Source organism: Rattus norvegicus, chromosome 1 (assembly GCF_036323735.1).
Source record: "Rattus norvegicus strain BN/NHsdMcwi chromosome 1, GRCr8, whole genome shotgun sequence".
Lineage (NCBI taxonomy): Eukaryota > Metazoa > Chordata > Mammalia > Rodentia > Muridae > Rattus > Rattus norvegicus.
Window position 1 is genome coordinate 125,382,847 of NC_086019.1, and position 14,704 is coordinate 125,397,550.

Sequence of the window (14,704 nt, forward strand, 5' to 3'; positions counted from 1 at the left end):
TGTTGCCAAGACGATTAGTTTCTTGCTTCTTCTAGGGTATAGCTTGCCTCCTTATGTTGGGCTTTACCATTTATTATCTTTGTAGTGCTGGATTTGTAGAAAGATATTGTGTAAATTTGGTTTTGTCATGGAATATCTTGGTTTCTCCGTCTGTGTTAATTGAGAGTTTTGCAGGATACAGTAACCTGGGGTGGCATTTGTGTTCTCTTAGGGTCTGTATGACATCTGTCCAGGATCTTCTGGCTTTCATAGTTTCTGGAGAAAAGTCTGGTGTGATTCTGATAGGTCTGCCTTTATATGTTACTTGACCTTTTTCCCTTATTGCCTTTTATATTCTTTCTTTATTTTGTGCGTTTGATGTTTTGACTATTATGTGACGGGAGGTGTTTCTTTTCTGGTCCAATCTATTTCGAGTTCTATAGGCTTCTTGTATGTTTATGGGTATCTCTTTTTTTAGGTAAGGGAAGTTTTCTTCTATGATTTTGTTGAAGATATTTACTGGTCCTTTGAGCTGGGAGTCTTCACTCTCTTGTATACCTATTATCCTTAGGTTTAATCTTCTCATTGAGTCCTGGATTTCCTGTATGTTTTGGACCAGTAGCTTTTTCTGCTTTACATTATCTGTGACAGTTGAGTCAATGATTTCTATGGAATCTTCTGCTCCTGAGATTCTCTCTTCCATCTCTTGTATTCTGTTTGTGAAGCTCGTATCTACAGCTCCTTGTCTCTTCTTTTGGTTTTCTATATCCAGGGTTGTTTCCATGTGTTCTTTCTTGATTGCTTGTATTTCCATTTTTAATTCCTTCAACTGTTTGATTGTGTTTTCCTGGAATTCATTCAGGGATTTTTGTGACTCCTCTCTATGGGCTTCTACTTGTTTATTTATGTTTTCCTGGAATTCTTTTAGGGATTTTTTCGATTCCTCTCTGTAGGCTTCTACTTGTTCTCTAAGGGAGTTCTTCATGTCTTTCTTGAAGTCCTCCAGCATCATGGTCAAATATGATTTTGAAACTAGATCTTGCTTTTCTGGTGTGTTTGGATATTCCGTGTTTGCTTTGATGGGAGAATTGGGCTCCGATGATGCCATGTAATCTTGGTTTCTGTTGCTTGGGTTCCTGCGTTTGCCTCTCGCCATCAGATTATCTCTAGTGTTACTTTGTTCCGCTATTTCTGACAGTGGCTAGACTGTCCTATAAGCCTGTGTTTCAGGAGTGCTGTAGACCTGTTTTCCTGTTTTCTTTCAGCCAGTTATGGGGACACAGTGTTCTGCTTTCGGGCGTGTAGTTTTTCTTATCTACAGGTCTTCAGCTCTTCCTGTGGGACCGTGTCTTGAGTTCACCAGGCAGGTCGCTTGCAGCAGAAAAGTTGGTCTTACCTGTGATCCCGAGGCTCAAGTTCGTTCGTGAGGTGTTGCTTATGAGCTCTCCGCGGTGGCCTGCTGCAGCCAGGAAGATCTGCGCTGCCGTTTCCGGGAGCTTCAGTGCACCAGGGTCCCAGATGGCGTTTGCTGTTTTCCTCTGGAATCAGTAATGTGTGCAGAGTGCAGTCTCTTCTGGTTTCCCAGGCGTGTCTGCCTCTCTGAAGGTTTAGCTCTCCCTCCCACGGGATTTGGGTGCAGAGAACTGTTTATCTGGTCGGTCCCTTCAGGTTCCGGTGGTGTCTCAGATGCAGCAGACCTGCTGCTCCTGGGCCCTCCTCTACGGGAACCCAGAGGCTGTATACAGTTTCCTCTTGGGCCAGGAATGTGGGCAGTGGTGGGCAGTGTTGGTGGTCTCTTCCGCTCTGCAGCCTCAGGAGTGCCCACCTGTCCAGGAGGTGAGGGCTCTCTCCCACGGGGTTTGGGAGCAGAGAGCTGCTGCGGGCAGGGATCCGCCGGTTTGGGACTCCTGCTAAATACTGGAAGTGTCCGGTTCTAGAGGAATTTTGCCTCTGTGTGTCCTGAGTTCACCAGGCAGGTCTCTTGCAGCAGAAAAGTTGGTCTTACCTGTGGTCCTGAGGCTCAAGTTTGCTCGTGGGGTGTTGCTTATGAGCTCTCCCTGGCGGCAGCCACCAGGAAGATCTGCACCGCCCTTTCCAGGAGCTTCCAGGCACCAGGGTTCCAGATGGCGTTTGGTGTTTTCCTCTGGAATCAGTAATGTATGCTGAGTGCAGTCTCTTCTGGTTTCTCAGGCGTGTCTGCTCAGGCTACCTTCTTTACCATGCCACATAAATAGGAAAATTTATAGCCATATCATATCAAGGATCATATATGAGGAAAAAAAACACATTTTCTTCATCTGGGTCTCAATTACTTTACTTAATAATGACAATTTCAACTCCATTTACTTTCCTGAATTTGCCATAATTTTGATATTTTTGTGAATAAATAAAATAACTATATATATATATAGTTTTTATTTATTTAGTCCTCTTCTGACAGGGACTTAGGTTTTCTTTTTTTTTTTTTTTTCGGAGCTGGGGACCGAACCCAGGGCCTTGCAGTTGCTAGGCAAGTGCTCTACCACTGAGCCAAATCCCCAACCCCGGGACTAAGGTTTATTATATAATTCAGCTTTATAAATATTATCAAAATTAGCATTTCAATGTAAAGTTCCTGTGGGCGTACGAATGAAAATGGACTCCATGGACTCATAGGGAGTGGCATTCAAGTGGAGTTTGCTAGGGTGGAAGAACTGTCTCACAGGGAGTGGACCTGAGGTTTCAAAAGCTCAAACCAGGCCCCCTGTCACTCTATTCCTGCTGTCTGCTGAAAAAGATGTAGCGCTCTTCAGGTACCTCTCAAAGGACATGTCTGCTTACATGCCACCATGTTTCACCCAAGGAAGGTAATGGACTTAACCTCTAACTGTACGTCAGCCAGAATTAAATGTTTTCCTTTATTCCTTAGAGCAATGACACACTAAGAGTGGGCTATGGGAATTCTATTACTAAAAGCTTGCTTATGCATATATGTTGCTGTTTCTACCATATGTTTTCTTCTGTTTTATAATTTCAAGTGTGAACCATCGTTCCCAGAAAAAAGATTTGCTGAAACTTTATCAAAGATTTTACAAGTTAAGGGGGAAAGGATGTAATTATATCAATAATAAAATTTCGTACTATATTTTTGTGACTATGATATAATTATAGCATTTCTCCTTTCCCCTTCTTTCTTTAGAAAACCTCTCATGCAGCTCTCCCAACTGTCTTTCAAATTTATAGCCTAGGTTGTTATTTTGCATGTATTTGTGTGAATATACTAAAATATACTAAAATATTACCTGTTCAGTCTATATAATGTTACTTGTATAGTTCTTTGTAGGTATGATTTTTTTTGATATTTTATGTATTTACATTTCAAATGATTTTTTTAATTTTATTTATGTATGTGAGTACACTGTCACTCTCTTCATGCACACCAGAAGAGGACATCAGATCCCATTACAGATGGTTGTGAGCCACCATGTGGTTGCTGGGAATTGAACTCAGGACCTCTGGAAGAGCAGTCAGTGCTCTTAACCGCTGAGCCATCTCTCCAGCCCCGTATTTACATTTCAAATGTTATGTCCTTTCCCCTCTCTCCCTTCCCGCATCCTGCCTTGCCATGCTTCTATGAAGATGCTCCCACTCCCATTCACCCACTCCCACCTCAAAACCCTGGCATTCCCTGACACTGAGGAAACCAGCCTTCACAGTACCAAGGGCTTCTCCTCGTATTGATGACAGACAATGCCATTCTTTGCTACATATGTGGCTGGAGCCATGGGTCCCTCTATGTGTACTCTTTGATTCATGGTTTAGTCCCAGGGAGTTCTGGGGGATCTGGTTAGTTGATATTGCTGTTCTTCCTATGGAGTTGCAAACCCATTTAGTTCGCCTTTAGTCCTTTCTCTAACTCCTCCATTGGGGTCCCCGTGCTCAGTCCAGTGGTTAGCTGCAAGCTTCCTTATCTGTATCAGTAAGGCTCTAGTAGAGACTCTTAGGAGACATCCATATCAGGCTCCTGTCAGCAAGCACTTCCTGGCATCATCAATAGTGACTGGGTTTGGTGGCTACATATGTGATGGATCCTTAGGTGGGGCAGTCTCTGGACGATCTTTTCTTCAGTTCCTGCTCCAATTTTTGTCTCTGTATTTCCTCCTGCGAGTATTTTGTTCCCCTTCTTTTTTTGAACTTTAAAGAAAAAAGTTATTGAATATCTGAAAAACAACTCCTACAAGATTGACTTTTCCACAAAACTGTAGGTACCCGATGCAGTGTGTCTATCATGTTAAAATGTGCATAAGACACAAAAACAAAAAAACATGAAAACAAGCCACCATTCTTTAACAATTGAGAAAAGATAAAATGCCTAAGGAAAAACATGAATGACTTGCAAAGGATGGGGTCTTTAAGCACTATTTTTTAAAAAAGAGCACAGACAGATGAGTGTTCAGTTATATACACTGAAGGGAACCTTGGCACTAGGAATCAGAGTATTTTGTCATAGAGCATTAACACATATTATAAAAATGCATAGTGTCAAAGGAACAGAACCATCAGCATTCAAAAGCAGCTTTGTCAACTAGGCAAACACTCTACAGCATGCCTCTCTGTTGTCCATCACTGTTACACTGGTGGAAACTTTGCAATGAAAAAAGAAAGAAAGAAAAAAGGAGCAGTTACTCCTTTTGTTTTCTCTGTTTAAAATCAAACAGAAAACAAACATCAACTCTGTTATATACTGTCTTCAAAGTACATGATTTGTACAAGAGAAGGACTAAGAACCAAACTGTTTACCGAGATCCAAGCACGAGTGAGAGAGAGAGAAAACCCCTGACACGGCTTTCCAATGGTACTCAGGGAGAGCCACTTCATAATCACTGGCACTGAAGAGAGTTGCAGAATTCTTTGCCAGATACTTGAGGAAATCATGTAGATAGTTCAGTAATAAAGCAAGGCTTTTCTCATCTACAAGTGTATAGGCCAACATCGCTCCAATTCGCACCAATAATCTCAGTAAATGTGATGCTCCGTACACCTGGGGCATGGGTGCATCTGGGTGATTGGCCAAAATTTCAGCACACTGTGGTCTCTCAAATTTGTAGAGAAGCTGAGTGCCCACTAGTACATTGAAGTACTCCTTTTTATCTGTGCCACAACCTCATTAACAGCATACTCCTTATTATCTGTATTTCCTCGAGACTTTGTATAATTGGCATAATCCTCCAAAATGGAATCCACATTCTTCTTGGCAGGATGATAAAAAAAAGCTGCTTTTGTCTGGTGATCAAGTCCCAGTCATCCTCAAGCCATGGTTTCAGCTCCTCGGGTATCTTCACTTTCACTTCAACTCTGTTCATGGATGCTCCTTCATTTTCAATGGTCGGTTCTACCCGGGCTCTCTTCTTCCTAGGAGGCTGAGGTGTCTCACTGTATTGCCACCATCTCCGTTTCCAGGAGTTTTCTGTTTGTTCTTTTTTGTTTTCACTTCAATATTTTTCTGTCACAGACCAGATGTCTTCCTTGGAGCAGCCCTTCTCATCTTGCCCTCTGCATATTGTTCCTGATGGGCCCTTAGAACTTCTCACTGTTTCTGGGGTCCATGTATTTGAGTACTCTGCTTTCTGGCATGCATTCATCCTACTTTTTTATTCCAACCACTGTAATGGATAAAATACTTCACTTGTTTAGCCTTTATGGCAACCGCTACATACTTGTTTCATAAAGAAGAGGCCCATGAAAGCACAGCACTCGCTCGCCCTCCAGGAATGTAGCCTTTGGGTCCTGCTTGGGTGCCATTTATAAGTGATTCGCCACCTCCTCCTTCTCCCACCACCCCCGACTACCACCTTTGTTCCCCTTCTAAGAATGACTGAAGCATCCACATTTTGGTCTTCCTTCTTGAGCTTTATATTGTCTGTGAATTGTATCTTGGGTATTCTGAAATTTTGGGCTAATATACACTATTTTAGGCTAATATACACTAGTCAGTGATTGCATACTGTGTGTGGTATTTTGTGACTGAGTTACCTCACTCTGAATGATATTTTCTAGTTCCATCCATTTCCCTAAGAATTTCATGAAGTCATTGTTTTTAATAGCTGAGTAGTAGTCCATTGTGTAAATGTACCAAATTTTCTGTATCCATTCCTCTTGTGAAAAACATCTGGGTCCTTTCCAGCTTCTGGCTATTTTAGATAAGACTACTATGAACATACAATACATGGTGCTGGTTCAACTGGTGGTCTGCATGTAGAAGAATGCAAATTGATCCATTCGTATCTCCTTGTGCATAGCTCAAGTCCAAGTGGATCGAGGAACTCCACATCAAACCAGATGTGGTGAATATAATGGAAGAGAGAGTGGGGAAGAGCCTCTAATACTTGGGCACAGGGGAAAATGTGCTTATTCTATAAGCACAGCTTAAATAGCTTATGCTTTAAGAGCAACAATTGACAAATGGGACTTCATATAATTTCAAAGCTTCTGTAAAGCAAAGGACATTGTATATTAGACAAAATGGCAATCCATAGATTGGGAAAAGTTATTTACCAACCTTACATCTGATAGAGGGCTAATATCCAAAATATCCAAAGAACTCAAGAACATAGACTGCAGAGAATCAAATAACACTATTAAAAAGTGGAATACAGAGTTAAATAGAAAATTCTGGACCAAGGAATCTAGAATGACTGAGAACCATTTAAAGAAATGTTTAACATCCTTAGTCAACAGGGAAATGCAAATCAAAATGACCCTGAGATTCTACCTCACACCAGGCAGAATGGCTAAGATCAATAATGCACATGGCAGCATATGTTGGCAAAGATGTGGAGAAAGAGGAACACTTCTACATTAAACCGTTTTGAAAAATCAGTCTGACAGTTGCTAATAAAATTGGAAATATTTCTCCCTGAGAATGCAGGTATACTCCTGGGCATATACCCAAAGGTTGCTCTAATATATAACAAGGACACGTGCTCCACTATGTTTACAGAAGCCTTATTTATAATAGCCAGAAGCTAGAAAGAACACAAATGTCCATCAACAGAAGAATGGGTACAGAAAATATGGTACATATTCATAATGGAGTACTACACAGCGATTAAAACTGAAGACTTTATGAAATTCGCAGGCAAATGGATGGAACTAGAAAAATATCATCCTAAGTGAGGTAACCCAGGAACAAAAGAACACACATGGCATGTACTGATTAATAAGTGGAAATTAGCTCCAAAGACCACAATGCCCATAATACTAACCATGGGACATATGGAGTGTAAAAGGAAAGTAGACCAGGGTGAGGATGTTTCAGTCCTGCACTGAGGGGGGAATAGAATGACTGTTGGAGTTGGAGGGGAACTGGGACCAGGGAGGGAGAAAGAAATGTGAGGAAATAAGAATGGCAGCATCAGGATCTGGAGGAAATGTGAGAGAGGTAGAGGGGGTCAGGAAATCAACAAAAATATGTAGCAGGGGGGATGAGAAACTGGGGATAGCCACTGGGGGGTCCCAGACACCAGAGAAACACGAGGCTCCCAAGATCCAAAGGGGATGACTTTACTAAAATGCACAGAGAAGGGGGAGATAGATCCTGTATATACCTCCTCCAGCAGATAGGCACGGCCCCTGGTCAAGTGATGGGAACACCCACCCATCTCAATGTTTTTAACCCAGAAATATTCCTGTCCAAAGGAAGAACGGGGACAAAAAGTGGAACAGAAATTGAAGGAAGGGTCAATCAGTGACTGCCCCACCTGGGGATCCATCATGTCTGCAGACACCAAACCCAACACTTTTGCCGTGGTCAAGAGGTGTTTGCTGACAGGAGCCTAGTGTGGCTGTTCCGAGGGAAGTCTGGCTAGCAACTGTCCAATGCAGATGTGGACGCTTGGAGCCAACCATCAGAAGGAGCTCAGGGAACCTGATGGGGGAGCTGCCTAAAGGACTGGAAGCACAAAAAAGGATTGCAGCAGCGACCAGAGAGGAGGTCCTTGTTCCCAGGGTGGCCCGATGCCCCAGTATGCTTTAGTGGTGAGGCAGGAGAGTGAGGGTGCAGGGGGTGGAGCACTTTCATACAGGCAAAGGGGAGGGAGCAGAGTGAGTGTGGGATGGGGAGGGGGCTGGTGGAGGGCTAACTGGCAAGAGGGATAGCACTTGAGACGTAAAACAATGGAATGATTAATAAACAATAAAGAAAGAAAGATAAGGTATGAGGCAGAAAATAAAATTAATCAACTCACTTCTAACTAGACCCTGGATCTGAGAACTGGAAGGAAATATTGTAACCCAAGTTTCCTTCACACAACTCATTGTAATAATCTTAGCATTGTCAAAATTAAAGTTGTGGCAATAGCTGATTGGGGGTGGTAGACACCAAAATCAGCATGAGAAGTTCCATTGTATAAGATCTTCATAATTCAAGCTCTTTCATTGCAGGATATGGTTTCTCTCTCAGGAAATTAGGACGAAATCTGCAAACACTCTGCATGTGTTAAGGTTTTTATTTTTTTTTTTTATTTTTTAATTTGCTATGTGTGGTACTGCTAATCTGTATTTTATTTTATTTTATTTGTTTTAAATGTTTCATACAATATATTTTGGTCATATTCTTTCTCCTCCACCAATCGGTCCAAGATCATCCTATTCTCTACTGACTCAACTTAACATTCACTCTCTCTTAAAAGTAATCAAACAAATACAAAACCAAAACAAAAATTACACACACACACACACACACACACACACACACACACACACACACACACACACGTGCATGCATACACACTAAAGAACACATGTATGCTCTTGGGGTTGGTGTGGGACTTTGTGTCCATTTTTCCTTTTACACATTAGGCTTTTGTCTGGTTTGAACTTGTGCAGGTCTTGTGCATGCTATTGTAGTCTCTGTAAATTCACATACTCACCAACCCTGCTATATCTGGAAAACAACATTTCCTTTAAGTCATCCATCACTTTTGGCTTTTACAATTTTTCCACCTTCTCTTCCACATAGATACCTGAGTCTTAACAGGGAGAAAGAAACACATATATTTAAAGATTCAAGACAAACGCCCACAAATAATTCATTTTTTTGTATATTTTTTTAACTTAATCACTTTACATCCCAATTCCAGACCACTTCACTCCTCTCATCTGAATCCCACTGTACCAACCCCTTCTGTCCATTAACTCATACACTCTCAAAGAATGGGAAACTTCCATTTAGTACCAACCCATACTGGCCAATTAAGCAGCAGCAGGATTAAGCACATTCTCTCCCACTGAGGTGACACATGGCTGCCCATCTAGGGGAAAGAGATCCAAATGCAGGCAACAGAGTCAGGGACAGCCCCACTCTAATTGTTAGGTGAGCCACATGAAGACCAAGCAACACATCTGCTAAAAATGTATAGGGTGCTTAGGTCCAACCCATAAATGCCTTTGGCTAGTTGTTTCCTCTCTGTGAACTCCCATGGGCCCGAGTTAATGACTATAGGTTTTTTTGTGGTTTTTTTGACCCCCCCCTCCCTCAATCCTTAAGTTCACTCTTCCACATGATTCCTTGAACCTGCCTAATGTTTACACATGGGTATCTCCATCTGTTTCTTTCGGCTGCTGGATGATGCCTTTCATAAGACAGTTTTGCTAGTCTTCCGTGTGTATACATAGCAGAGTATCTTTAGTAGTGTCAGAGGTTGGTTCTCTCTTATAGGCTGGGTCTCAAGTTGAGCCAGGAATTGTTTGAGCATTCCCTCAGACTTTGCTACCTCTTTATGCCTGCACGTCTTGAAGGCAGGACCAATTAGGGATTGAAGGTTGTGTAGATTGTTGGTGTTCCTCTCCCTGTTGGGGAACCTTTCTATTGAGGTAACAGTCCCCCCCCACTACTGGATAGATTTCTGAGCTAGGTGCAAAATGGGGGGCTCCCTTTCTCAGTGAGGCTTTTCTGTCTCTCCATGTTTTTCCTGGAGAGTGTCCCTGAACACAGGTGACTGGCCTTGAGTGAAAAGTGACCAAAATGTGTATAGAGCTTGCTGGAAGGCAGCATAACTCAGCACCTAGATCCCACTCAGGCTTCCTGCATACTTGATAATTAGGTGCTACAGTATAGCCAATAAGCCCTTTCTCCTTGCTTCATATTACTAATTATCCCTTCCCACCTGTACTCATAAAAGGCCGCTATATACCCTATCCCTGAAATAATACATTAGACTCCTCTTGCTGGTAATTCCATCCATATTCATAGCAGTCTGAACCAAGCTTTCCAACTCTGCCATTGTTCTCCCCTTAGGCTCTCCTCTAGAGAGAAAGAGGAGGCACACCTTTCTCTAGTGGCCTGGCTACAGCAGGTGGCCAATTCAGACTCCATATCCTTAACTGCTAGAAATCCCAGCTAGGGTCAACCTTAAAGACCCACAGGAACCTCCACAATCCCAGGTCTCTGGTTTGTTCAAAAGATGTTTCACAATAGATTTTCATTATTTCCACTCACGATCCCCTTATTTTCTCCACACATGAACCCCAACTCCACCCAGACTCCCACCAAGTTCCCTCTCTCTATCCATCTATGGTTGTGGTTCTTCCCTTCCTTAGAGGTGGTCACACACTGACCCAAAAGGGTGAGAGGAGCAAAAACACAGGGCAGCATTCAATGGTAGTGAGACAAGGAAATAACTTCTGGAACAGGCTTCAGTGAGACACCTCAAATTTACTCAGTGTAACTAGGGCTGTATAGATCTTGGGGAGGAGGTAGCGATTTCCACAGTGGGTGTACTTCATTGCCTAGAGTGGAGGTGCTGGGAATATATATGAGACCTGATTTAATAAGGGTGTTAGTGCATCAGCTACAATTTTCTAGCAAATTGTGGGGCTATTAGCCATGCCGTAAGGGAGCACTGTCATTTCAAATGTGTCAGCTGGTCCTGGGTTATTTGACTTTAGATACTGAAAAGGCAAGACATTTGCTATCTTGTTTATCTTGTTCATGGACTTACATTGGAAAGAAGGAACCTTTAATATCTAGGACTAATAGTTGTGTATTTCCAGATATAGAAGAGGCAATAGGGAGCCCATGTTGAGGGGAACCCCAGCTCTTTATGGTTTTTGTAACTACTCTTCAATCCTGGAGGAACCTCCTCACCGTTTTCTTCTTTTAAGTATGAAACCTTGTGTATTCTGCGGTGTTCTTAGAGGCATGAATATCTCTGATCAGTAGTTGGTATTTAGTTAATGTCTCGCTGTTTCATGGCCATTCTTTTACCCATACAGTATCTTCTGTGATCCATTCTAGGCAGGGAGTAAGGTGTTCAACATGACCCCTTGGAAGTGAAACATCTTTTGATATTGATATTTATCAATATCTTCTTTTTGGAGGCATTTTCCCTCTTCTCTACTAGCAAGGACAACATTTAAGTCTTCTAAAATATCTCTACCCAGCAAGGTAATGACAAAGTGAACCTCTAGGTGTCTGACAGTGACATTTCTCCCATCTGGGTTCTCTTATTAATAAAAGTCTTAAGTAATAAATGCTTGGGAGACATCAGCTACTATTTTTGTTGATACTCTGGTAAGACTGTTCAGTGAGAAGGATCTGGGCTCATCTCAATGTAGTGTCATCTGTCCCTGCTTCTCTTAGGCATTTAAAATTTTCTTGTCTTTTTTATTGAAAGTTTATGGTGAGGTTTCTCCAATACATTAGTTACCCAGTGGGCTTGTGGGTTCTTCTCTTTTATCAATGAGGCTGATTTAAAGGTGTTGGGGATTTGCCTTCTTTATCAAATTTAGTTTTAGTCCAATTTCCCATGAAAGCCTTTACTACACTGTGGACAGATGGATTTAGGAGGTTTAAAGGCAGAGAAGTGATCTTTTGGGAAATCTCTTTTCCAGTGTCCCATCTGTACTTATTAAAACATTCTCATTAGACCATGTTGCAGCTACACAGGCTTGAGGAAAGGGAAGGCCTGCTATGAGGCAGTCCCAATGTCCCAGACAGCCATGATTCATTTATCTTAATGTTCAGCCTTTAGTTCCTGTTATCCAGGGTCATTCCTCCCCAGATAAGACTATGTAGGAATAATCCTTTTGCTGCAGTGTCTTTTATTTTTCTGTCTATATGCCCTTGTACTCTTAGTATGAAATCAGACTTTCAGTTTGATTTGTTTTGGGAAGGTCAGGGACAAGGCCTCTCCAGACCCTGTGGACAAGGGAGTTATATGGTCCCAGGGCTAAAGTACATATAAGTGAACCTGCTTATAGCAGCCAGCTGGTACGAAGGCATGCTGGATCCCTGTGGCTAAGTTACCCTGGCTGAACACCTGGCCATAATTCCAGTTTATTAATTCATTCTTCCTAAGATACATGTGACATTCATCTCTAAAAAGGCTTCCCACTGTACGAACAAAAGGATGAGTGAGAGTAGATAAGCATATAACTCCCTGGTCTTGGAGGCTTAAACAACTGCTATTGAAACCTTGCAAATCAGATTTAGTCTAATGTGCATGAATTCTATCTTCTCAGAAACCTTCACTTAATTCATTTAAGTCTGGTACCAGAAGTAATACCAAGCTAGAGGATTTTATCTTGTTCCTGTAGATTAACAGGGAATTTCCTGGTGCATAGATGTTCTGGATCCCTGTGTCATTGTGGCTGAGGGCCTAGGGATAATTGTTTCGATGATCTCTAAGATTATATATGTGCTCAGTGGCCCTGGGGGTAGTGCTATAGATAGTGACATGAGGGTGGGTAAGGCTTATCTGGGTGTTTTTACTAGTCTTGTTCCTACTTTCCAGACCATTATCCTCTGTAGCCAATGAAGGCTCATGTAGTGGAAGAGGGAAGAGTGTTGAGGGTCAGAAAGTAACTTTTGTCTAATTAGTCCAATTGCTTTTTTTTCTAAATCATCTAACTCAGTGACTGGAAAATCCTCAGGGTCTTCTTCCTCATTAGAGTCTTCTCCTTTATCCCCATGTGTTTTTACCTCTAATGAGGAGTTCTGAGGCCTGAAGTTTTATCCTTTGCATTGTCTAGTGGTAGCTATCACCGGCAAGAAGCAGCCACTTATGAGCCAGATAGACAATACTGCACAAATGTAGGTGGGAAAAATTGGGGGCTGAAACTTTTTGGTCACAGGTCAGTGCCCCCCCTCCCTTCAATGGAAGTCCCACCTGGCAACAGGAGGTAACATCTCAGGTTCCATATCTCCAACTTGTAGACTAGTTCAACTAGGGTCAATTGCATAGGCTCCCTGAAGCCTTCCCTGTCATAGAGCTGTCCTTACCCACAGGTTTCTGTTTTCTTTCTCAGGCTTGCCCATTCCCCACTTGAAATCTCCACCCCTGTTCCCTTCCCATATCCCTCTTCCATCCAATTCCCTCCCTCCATTTAGTTCAGATTTTATTTCCACTTTTGAGTTAGATTCATACATCCTCCTTTAGGCTCTCCATGTTGCTTGGGTCTGTGGATTGTATTCTGGTTACCCTGTACCTTGTGGCTAATATTCACTTATAAATGAGTGTAAATCCCTTGTGTGCCTTTCTATGTTTGGTTTATGTCACCCAGCATCTTAATCTAGTTACATCAATCTGCCTACAGATTTCATGATATTCCTGTATTTAGTAGCTGCATAGTATAATGTACCACATTTCCTTTATTCATTCTTTTGTTCACAGTTTCTAGCTATTATTATTAAAGATGATATGAACATAAGTCTTTGTGTTATGGTGGAGCATTGTTTGGGTATATGCCCAGGAGTGGTATACTTAGGTCTTTACCTACAACGGTTCCTAATTTTCTGATAATTTCTCAGATCTATTTCCACAGTGGCTGTACATGTTTGCACTCCCACCAGTAATGGAGTAGTCCCTTTGTTCCACATCTTCACCAGGGTGTGCTATCTCTTGAGCTTTTGATCTTCTCGTTCTGACATGTGTAAGATGGGACCCCAGAGACATTTTGATTTGCATTTCCCTGATGACTAAGGATCTTGAACATGTTAGTGTTTCTTGACCATTCTAGATTCCTCTGTTGAGAATCCTCTTGTTTAACGCTGTGCCCCAATTTTGTTACGTGGGTCATTTGATTCGTTTGTATCTAATTTCTTGAGTTCTTTATATGTTTGGAATATTAGTCCTCTGCCTAATGTAAGGTTCTGCCTAATGTAAGAGAATATTTTTGCATTCTGTTTTGTCCTATTGATAGTGTCTTTTGCCTTACAGAAGCTTTTTTAGTCAATACAAATGCTGGCTCTGTTCTGTTTTTTTAAAAGTTTTTCCCATTAATTAATTAATTAATTAATTTATTTATTCTCTGACTTTCCTGCTTATACAGACACAGCAAGGATTTGGTAGTCTTACTATTTATCCCCTTTTGAAAACATTTTGATTCATTAGTCACATGTAATTCTTATTGACATTGCTTTGGCTATACTGTCCTTTAAAGTGAATAGTCACACAATGAATTTGTAAATTGGTGAGGAAACATAGGCCTTACCACTGTGGAATCCAACTTAACCTATTACATTGGAGAAAGGGAATTCCACCCTTTGCTTCCATGAGCACTATTGTAAAGACTCGTATATATTTGTGGTCTTCTCATATACCAGTTCTTTACAGTATTAGTGAGGGGAAAGTCTTCTGTTTACCCCATTGTAGAAGCTTATATTGCAAATGATCAAACCTTTCTAGTATTTTGTCTAACTAAATTGTTTTATTTACTTAGATTCCAAGTGTTGTTCCCCTTCCTG

At 41.6% G+C, this 14,704-nt stretch overlaps 1 pseudogene; it reads right to left on the reverse strand.

Moving 5' to 3' along the window:
• Positions 1-4,738: 4,738 nt before the first annotated feature.
• On the reverse strand, positions 4,739-5,634 carry Morf4l1-ps7 (mortality factor 4 like 1, pseudogene 7; annotated as a pseudogene).
• Positions 5,635-14,704: the final 9,070 nt, after the last annotated feature.